Consider the following 10,467-nt stretch of genomic DNA (forward strand, 5'->3'; position numbering starts at 1 on the left):
TCTTGCTGATGTTTGAAAAGAGTACATCTAACTCTTTTCTGTGGAAATGAGCATTTAAACTCTTCTTGTTATTTAGGCGGATGACACTGATTCAAACTTTCTCCCACAGTGGCTGCAGAAAGAAAACATAAATTCAGAATGATACCTTGGTAGAATCATTTGAGTCATGCCCTACACCCAAATATGCAAATAAAAATATTAGTGACATTTCAACTTAGGAAAGACTGAATACATAAATGTGTGACACTGACAAATACCTTTTCTCTGGGAAAAAATAGCACCTTTTTTCAATAAATCTATCTTTTGCATGTGAAGAAATGGAATTGGAAATGTCAGTGAGGCAAACTCAGGATAGAAATGGAAATCCAAATGCCTCCAATGGAAAAGCATTGTATATAAACTGAAAACCTTACATATAAGGGAGACCTATGAAAGACTATGCATGTGAAGGGTTTGCAGGATTCAGTGTTGTGATTTGAACTTAATGTGAGCAATCCTTGCTCAGGCAGCAGAATTTGTATTGTGAGAAAGGAATGCAGGTTCCTGGCACAAGAAACCATTCACTGCAGTGGAAAAGGTCACAGTGGGGATCATTCTAAGAATTTTAAGGGATGTTATAATGAGAGATAGGTTATTTTGGGGAAAAAAGGCTACACAGAAATAGAGATATATAAATAACTGAAAATTAGAAGAAATACATATACTGACTGTTGAACATAAATGAATCAACATGAAGTGGAACTAGCAGCTCCCTTTTGTAACTGAGAATGTGGATCCTCTTGAAGAAGAGAATTTGAGAGTACTAGTGTGCCTGTATGAAGGCCAGAGCATGAGTGACTACTCCATTTCTCTTTTCCTCTTCTTTCAGTTGTTAACTACTTGCTGTTTTCTTCTGTAGTAAGCTTCTACTTGCATGCCTCCTTGGAATTCCTCTAGAAACAGAATTGAATTGGATTTGGAATTTGGAATTGAATACACAGAATGTAAGCACTGCATCCTGGGGTTTTTGGTTGTATCTAAAGAATAAATTGAAATACTATCCAGAAGGATCAGATTCTTGAGATTTGACCTTGAGCAAATGTGAACCTTGATTTGCTCTTTTGCTTTTGGTGTAGTAATACATTGTATCCTGGTACAGGAATACAATAATTTTGAATGTTGTGTGCCAATACATGCACATACTTTTGCAAATATGTCTTTAATTCCTTTATTTCCAAGCTTGTGAGCAGAAATAGATCTGAAAAATTTTATACACTATCATCCTCCTTTCTCAGAGGAATAAGTAATTTCTCTGAGCAAGGAGGAATTTTTTTAAAATTTCAAATTGCATTTTTTTAAGAAATACTTGTGCCAAAGTTGTGATGTGGTTGTTGCAACTGGTCTGTTCGAAAGCAAGTGTGAAAGACAAGGTTTTTTGGTTTGTCTGCAGATCTTATCACATGGTTTAATGATAAGCAGGAGGGTTAATAGCCACAGGTTTGTAGAGCAGCAAAACAGCTTCTGTAGTTTGTTTTACAGAAACAAGACCTCACAGAACAGTTCCAATGGAATGATCCTGATACAGCAATATGTATAATATAATAAACACATACAAAACAAGCAAAAATTATTTCAGCTAGCTGAAAGCAAAAATGCAGGCTAAGCCTTTCCAAACTTTCTTTCGGAAACTTATCTTAGACTACCTGTCAGCAGGACCAGTGCAGTTTGTTTTAGGTAATGCAATCTCTAGTAGGAATAACACCCTCTATGGCAATGACTGCAACTGTGAAGCCACGCTGTCTGTTTTGAATGCTCCTTTTAGAACATTACATATGTTCAGGTTAAAGAACCTCCAGAGAGAGGTAAGTTTTATAAACAGAAACGGTAACACTGAGAAAAGGGATAAAAGGTTTGACGATGATATTTACCTTCTGTTCAACATTTCACCTGTTCCAGAGAGAGAATTTAAGGTTAATAAATGCTGTGAACTTATTCATAAGAATTCTGCATTCCAAAACATGCCATTCTCAATGGCTTTTTATAACAAATTTAAGTGTTAGTTGGTAGAGCAGGAGAATGAAGGAATGATTACTGGCTCAGAACAACTAAGTAGAAAAAGTGGTGGGGAGAGGGCAGAGCAAGTTCTGTGTAGGAGGAACAATGCATACTCTGCCCTTGGAGCCTCTGGTCAAATCCCAAATTGGCTGTCAAGCCACACAGCTCAAGAAAGGGCTCCATCTGGCCACATGAGGCCCGGGGAACAGTAAAGCACAGGCATGTGCCTGGGAGACAGTCCCAGGAGACCAGAGCAGATAAAAGGCAGTGGCACTGGTTTAACACTGACTCACCCACTGCCTTGGAATTGCAAGCAGCTGAGACTGTGCTGGATCTAAAGCAATGGCTATACATACATCTTTATCTCTCCTTTCTTCTTCTAACTTTCTCTTCTCAAAGTGTGGACAGCTAAAAGTTGGGTGGGTTAATGTTTGCTAAGTCAGTGCTTTATGAAGTGCCTTACTTTGACTGGACGTTGTTTTAAATTTGCCACCTTTTTCTACCTTAATGCATTAAAGTTTCCAAGTAAAAGTTTCTTATTCAACCTCCTGAGAATTTTGCTGTTTCCCCTCTTCATCAATAGAGTAAATCTAAATCTAAATTCCCCTATAAAAAGTCACCCAGCACACTTGGATCTGAGCCGGTAGTTACATCCCTTGCTTTCAAAGAGGTTAAAATCCAATGTAGTAACTGCAACTGTTACACATCCACGTCTGTATCAAAGTTCCGAGTGTGGTGCTTTTATCTTGGCATGAATTGAAAGGGAAGTCAAGAGGGACCATGAGAATGGATGGCCCTTCTAATGAGTAATTTGTAGCACTCATATGATACAGTCTTTCTGCTCACTACTACATTCTTACGCCATCTGAGTTTGCATCTCCTGGGGTAAGAGAAGCCCTTTTTATTGTGAAGATTTTGTTTTAAAAGTGAGAATTTCTAACTATTTTTTTCTGTTTACAAACCAATTATACACAGGATCCCTAACAGAGCCCTGCTGTGCTAGTAGTTTGTATGGGAAGGTAATGTACCTTGTTTTCCTAAAGAATCAGCAAGTCAGATTCCTTTTAAGTACCATCCAGGATTTGTGGAAGCTCTTCAGGCATTAGAACTGAGGAGAGCATATTAAAAGTCTGAGTAAAGGAAAACATTGAGTCCCAGTGCCAACAGCCAGAGGAGATCTCCTTTCTTACCTCTAGAAGCAGCAGCATTTCCTTTGTTTTTAAATTATTCTAGTTGCTAAACATTACTTCCACTTCCCTCTTTCAAAAGCACCTTTCAAACTTGGAAAAGTGAGACTTATCTATACTTTACTCTCTGTTGCTTGGGCAGTGTAGATTTGAGGACAATAGAAATAATTTCTAAGACAGATTGGAGATTTTGTGGTTAAGAGAAAAGGCTTATTTCCCCTTGAAGAACCTCTCTCAGTCCTGGTCTGTGTATTTCACTAAACTGCCCAGGTGAGGCAGTGAACTCTTGAAAAAGTATCTGACCCGAAAAAGCAGTGTGGATTGCGATTTGCTTTGATTTTCTGAAATATTATGTCATCGTGAATTATGGGGCTTGGCTTCCTAACCATCTGCAAAGCACTTGAAGATCACCAGATGCAAGAGTAATAAAAATACCTGGCATTTATATTGCTTTGTATTAAAACTGTAACTGGGACACATTTCTAATGGTGTTGATTAATATAACAATATCAACTCATTGCAGTGTAAACTCACAGCCATAATGCCCATGGTGAAGTTACAGTGAAATGTCTGCTTCCCTGATGAAAGTGTTGGCAAAATCCTTGCATTCTCTCCTGTTAATTTTATCTGGTTTGAACAGCGTTTGAATAGACTGTACAACTGGAACAATTTTACAATTCCAATTTACAATAGGAACAAACTCTGTTTGTTCCGCAAAGATATCTAATATGGCAGCCTAGTTATGAAACAGAAGGCAAGAAGGCAGTTCCAGCTTCCTGTTTGACTTATTTTCTGTCCCGATTTATTATTTTAACATATAATTCTGTCTATATATTGCTCTTCTCTGTTGCTTGCAGCAATAAAAGGTGTGAGCTCTTATCATTTGCCTCCAAAATAAAACTTACCAATCAAGGAAAACCACCAATTTCTAATTGGAAGAAAAGGTATGTATGTGATATTATTTTTACCCAGAAGGGGTGTTTTGAAAGTAAAAGTATATAGCATGGGGACCATTTACTGCCTGTGTTAGACGGCAGATGCAGAGTTGGACTTGAGCCAAGCTCTCAGTTACTTAAAAGTATGATTTCTAGAGATAGGGAAATGCATATTCCTCCAATGGCCCTCTGTATAAAGAGCTGACCAAAAAATTTGAATACAAATGTTCCTTTGCAGTGTTAGAAATCTGTTCTCAATCCTTTATCTTGAGGCCTCCTGTAAGTAGTGATGTTAGGAATTAAACGACAGAAATGTTAACAAAATAAAGTGCATATCTCATGTGTGGATAAGTGAAAGCACTCTGTCATTACAGTCAGGAACAATCAATGGTTATAGCACTGGTTTTGAAGTATTTTGTATCAGTCCATTTTCTTCTTTCACACATTCAACAATACAATACATAAGGGGAGCAACTTTGTAAGAGTTTTTAATGTGATTCTCTAACAAAATAATGCCTGTGCTATGGTATCCATACCCTGGAAAATAACTTTTTCATTCACTGGCCAGTTCTCACCAAAGACAGTGGTGCCGCTGAATGTTTCAAGGGAATTGCTGACTTTAAAAAGGACAGAGATCCAAATTAATGTCCTTAGGCAGTCAGTATGTTCATAATATTTTAGCTATTCCTGACCTGTCTTCTGTCCAATAGCTGTTTTGAGGGCACAAGGAACAGTGGATTGACAGAGGGTAGGAAGCACAGCCAAATACAAGAACTGAAGATAAAGCTATATTTTAAATTAGTCCTCAATGAAAAGACTGGATGAAGGAGTTTGATCCAGCAAAAGTAGCAGCATGGACATGGTGCTGTTCTACGCTACTTCACCATAAATAATACCCCTTGCATTCAGAACTAAACTCCAGTGATGCACACCTACCAACTACAACACAAACTGTATGCAGAAAAACAACAACAACAACAACAAAAAATTGTGTTCACTTAGATGGCTAATAACCTAAATTCAGGTTGTGTTCTAGGTTACACAGAAATAGCGAACCTGTGAGAGCCCACTGCTGGGCTGGAACATGAGATGGGGTATAACAGTTCCCTTTGGCTCAGAGGGCAACAGAGAAGGTGGGCATTCAGGGCCAGGTCAGGCCAAGCTTTTGGCAGATTGAAGGGGTGGCAATGCCATCAGACAGCAGTTTTTGTCAGTCATGTATGCTTTTTCTTCTGTGTTTGCTGCCTCCTCCACATTTCTCTCAGTCTTGCACTGTTTCTCACAAACCTTTCTTTTCCAATCCCTCAGATTTCTGTATGTCCTTTGATCTTTTCCTGGTTTTTCTTTTCTGCCACTCTTTTTTTTCCCCTTTTTCCTTGTTTGTAGCTGGTTTTGATGCAATCCACATTTATTTTGTTCCATGCTGCTTTCATCTGTAAAACATACATAAAAAAATACATAAGCTGGCCATTCTGAATGAGCCCTTAACTAAGCCATCCAGGCTACCATATGGTATAGTTTTCCTCATATATTGCTTCTGAGTGTTGTCTAGGCCATAAGCTGCAGCAGTACCTTTTGCCTTAGATTTTCTGACATGCTTTCAGGAAAGCACCATGCTTCTGCCAAAAAACAAAACAAAACAAAACAAAACCAAACAACAAAAAAAGCAAAACCAAAACCAAAATTACGTTTACTTGCACTGCACTCAAAAGACCAATGAGGACTGTTTGATTTTCCGGTGGTTCATGCTTTCTCCTATCTGAAGAAGCCTTCTGTGTTTACTTACAGAAGAAATAGCTAGCAAAAAGGAAGCAGAAACAGACAAGGTAGGAAGTACCTGCTTGTCCATTCATTTCTCAATTGATCCATGATTATGGATCATTCCATATGCACAAGTCAGAATGACCTAGCTGTATCGAGGCTACATTTCTATCAAGGCTAAATCCTGCTACTCCTGATCTCTTCTATTTCATTCACCGGTGTATTTCTGTAGAAGTAATAAAGATACCTTTTTCTTAACACTCAAATTTGGTTTTACAGATGGACCATTTATGTTTTTAACATCCCTACCCATTCATCAAGGAGTTCTATTAATTTCATGTGTTTTTATCCTGATCCAGACTGTCCCACCAGCCTACTTGGTTTTGTGTTTTTTTACCACCCTCTCTCCAGAGTTAACAAACTCATTTATTCCAAGCGATAGCCATTTCTTTGACAAAATTTGTTTCATTAAAACTAATGTGGAGCTGTGTCATTTCAAGCAGATTGTACACAGTTACCAATACAATTGGAGTTAAGCACTCACTTGAAAGAAAAGAAAGAATCAAAGACTTCTGGATTGTGGCATATTTTCCAGTATCTCTGCATTTGCTTAAACTGAGATTTGTGTCAGTCTTTGAGTTTCACCTGTCTCCACCCATTGTGCAGTTGTGTCCCCACATCTCCTGTCAGGATTAAAATTCACCATCTCCTGTAAACAAATTGAAGACTTATAAAACAGGGAAGCCAAAAAATCAGCTTTTCCAAGGAGGTGGTCTGAACTTGAAGCAAAAGATGCAAGATACCCCCGATCAACCCCTTGATACTGTGGTGCCATACCAAAGACACATTTCGTACCTTATATGCAGTTGCTTGCCAACTCACCCCCTGCCACTGAATTTAAAAAAGTGAAAACATAAGCCTGCACATAGAAAGTTATGTCCCAGTCTAACAGAGAAGGCAAGCAAAATGCAAAGCAGTGCAAGACTGTCATTCCAAGATCTGAAATGCCTTGTAAAATCTTTTTAGAGGTATTAATTGTACCTTTTGTGTTAAAGAGAATCAAATAATGCAAATTCCTATGACAACAGGAACTGTTTCTTCTCTAACTGGTTTAACAGGTATGTGATTGTAACAGAGAAGCTGACAGTAATCCCTAAAACCTCCTATGACAAAAGACCCCTGGGACCTTTTCAAAGTTATGCTGATTCCATTGTTTATAGCAGGTGTTTGAAAGGTGAGAAGGAAAGCATCCTAAGGGCAAAGAAATGTGGGTTTTTTCTCTTATGGGATCCAGTTTGAAAACAACTTGAGAACTAAAACACTAGGGTCAGGTTTATGTTGTAGTAGCACGCTATTTTATTGAAGAGAAGACAGTGAACTGCAGGAGTTGTATTACTGTTCTCTTGTCCAGGAGAGAAAAAGAAACTGACTTCTTTAATCTCTATTTTCCACAAATCTTTACTTGGCTGCTATGGAGTGTCCCAGCATGGAGAGGTCTTGTTTAGACTGAGATTGCACATGAGGTGCATGCACTGGGGACCTCTTCATATACTGTGTCCAAAGGTTAATGGAGCTTACATTTCACAGCAATTCTTACAGTCTTCCCTTCTACATCATTGGGCTGTAAATCTTGTCCAATGCCTGGGATTTCCTTTAACCTTCAACATGAACTGGGGATATAAGAGCAAGCTAATTAGCTGCAATAAATAACTGTGAGTACTTGGTGGGCATTACGTGCAGTTTATGAAGTTGTTTTGCTATTTGGGGGTTTTTCATATATATAACCATAGCATTACAACAACTGAAATCAACTGTAAATGTGACAATGGTCAGGGAATGGGATACTTACTTCCTTCTTTCTCCCCATCAGCTGAATATGGGGTTATTTCAATCTAAGGAAGGACTCATAGTTGGGCTCCTTAAACTTTCCAAAGGAGGTAAGGGGCAATTACAAGGGAATAAAGGATCCTGATAAGCCAGCTCAGAGAAAAAGGGAATGCCATCAGTATTACACTCAGCAATAAGGTATGGCTTTCAAAATTTGATGATGTGTATTTATTAAGCTCCAATTAAGAACTAAAAAGATAGGTTGTGTTTAGAAAGTAGAGAAAGTAGGTGAGAGAGGAAATTAAAGATGCCTTCATAAGCCAAATATTGACACAAGTGTCATATTACTCATCATCACAGTCCTCGGTGGCCTCATAATCGGCTACACCTGAGGCACAAGCTGGCAGTCCTCCAGGGTACAAAGCATGAGCAGAGATCCTGCAGTTAACTTTGACTGATGTCAGTCTTTCAGCATTTCTGCCAGTAAACATCTTCATTATTCTATGGCAACATTATCCTCAGCACTAAATAATTTATTGGGAAGTCTTGGCAGAATGTCAGCCTGAAATTTTTGCCCTACTTGAAAGGTGTAAAACCTTCCTCTCATCCCCATCATCTGTCTTGTGATCTTAATTTGTTGCGTTTGTGTCTTTATTTAAGAATGGTACTCCCCGATCTACTCCCACTGAGATTTCCCAAACCACACCGCCACCCTCTTGCTCTCCCTGCCCTGGGAGAGTGGCAGGGAGAGAAGAACTGGAAGCACACAAGGCAAGTTCATGGGTTGAGATAAGAAAACAAACAGTAACAGCAACAATATTCGTAACAAGAGAGACAAGAAGAGTGAATGATCCACATGCAAGAATGCTTACCGCAGGGCCCAACCTGACCTGAGTGCAAACAAATTTCTCCCGAGCGGAAAGGAACACCCATCTTGGAAGTGAGAGACAGTCCCTTTTCCCTGCCCCTGGCAATGACATCAGGTGGTATCAAATAACACAATGGCTTGTCCAAGGCTCCTCACACTGATCTGGGCCAGAACCAGGGTATGTTGTAATCTCCCTTGATTTTTCATTATGTTTTGCTGATTTGCTCGCTAAAGCTAAAGGCTAATAGCACTTACTGTGAGAAGGTGAGAAAAAGCAGGCAGGCACTTGTGTTATTCATGAGTGTCATTTTGCTGATAACACTCAGGAAAGATCCATGCCTCCTCTACTACCACTACCAGACTGGACTCCTGGGAGTGTTTATGTGGCATGGAACAGAAGGAGTTGAAGGTCTAAGAGACACAGATTGACAAACATGCTGTGGTCAGGAGGAGTTCCCCAAATCCAGCATTTTAGTGTATTTGTAGTCATCCTGTATTCTACTCCTCCTGTGTATACTCTTTCAGATGTCAAGATTTTTGAGTCAGTCTGCAGAAGTTTGCACTAACAGGTGGGCAGCAAAACTAGTTTGATCTGATGGAAATTGTTTTTAAATGAAGAAGAACTAAATCTATCAAACTAGTTACATATTTAAGTCCCTTTCAGGTCAATGAAAATTTGATGCCTGGACTAGATGGAAACAGCAGAAGTTTCTGCTCCATCCATTACACAAGTACTTGAAGAAAATATTGTTTGGAAAGAGCAATGTCAATTATACTTCTCATCTAAAAGAATTTGTGTGTGTAATTTGATGACTATTTGAGATTATGTCAAAACTCATTTATGTTGAAGATGTACCTGAGTATAAAGAAACCAAATTAATATGGGAGTTCAACTAAGGAAAACTAACTTTCTTGCCTGAAATACATTTTCATTACAATATGATGCCTTTTTTAAAACACAAAAATGATAAATTATGGAGATTAAAAAAAAGTTGTAGTTGGATATCTTTTTAAACAGCTCTAAAAGCCGTACTGTTTAGCAAGAATCTGTAACTCAGGGACAAGCTAAGTGGACTCAGGCAACATCTGCATAACTGCATTTATAACGTGGAGGCTGTGCATCAGACAGAGATACAGGCGTGAGTTACACAGGGTGTTCTTTGAGAGTGGCGAGAGGAAGAACACTTCTTTTCCCGGCGGCCAACTCACCCCTGGAACTGGGGTCTGGTTTCAATGCTGGCTCCCTCCAGTGTTCATTTGCAATAAAACTTGTAAAGTGCATTATTGGAAGATTTTCTTTTCCTGGCAATACATGGCTACATCAGAATATTCCTCTGTAAGGTCCATGCCTCTTGTCTGTCTCTGCTGGAGACTGCCCCCTTCAAACCTGCACCCGTACATTAGACTGTTGTAATGCAGCAGAAGGAGGTAAAAGCACTGAGGCAGCTGACCTCTGTTTCTACTACACTAGGAGTTACTGTGATGCAAAAGGCATCAATTGCTGAGGATGTTAATTTTTTCTTCTGGAAGGTGGTTGTTAATGGGAACATGCATTCTTCTGGAGGATGTACCTGCATCCAAAGGAGTGGAGTGAATGTAATTTTACAGACCTGTTGTAGATCATCGCTTTGTGGCCATGATAAATCAGCCCCAAGAAAACCCAATTTTGTTCAATAATGACAGACTGAGAAAATTATTGAAATTATTTGGGGGCTTTTGTGATCACAGAAAATAGTTGTGTGGCTTACTTTGGCTGTCTTCTTTTCTTAAATATCCCCCTATTAACGCCAGAGGTTTCGTGGGTGTGATCAATAATTAGCTGAATGCCTACAGATTAAATTCTTCTTAAGCATCT

This window comes from Lichenostomus cassidix, chromosome Z (assembly GCF_008360975.1).
Source record: "Lichenostomus cassidix isolate B80296 chromosome Z, HeHo_3.0, whole genome shotgun sequence".
NCBI classification, from domain to species: Eukaryota; Metazoa; Chordata; class Aves; order Passeriformes; family Meliphagidae; genus Lichenostomus; species Lichenostomus cassidix.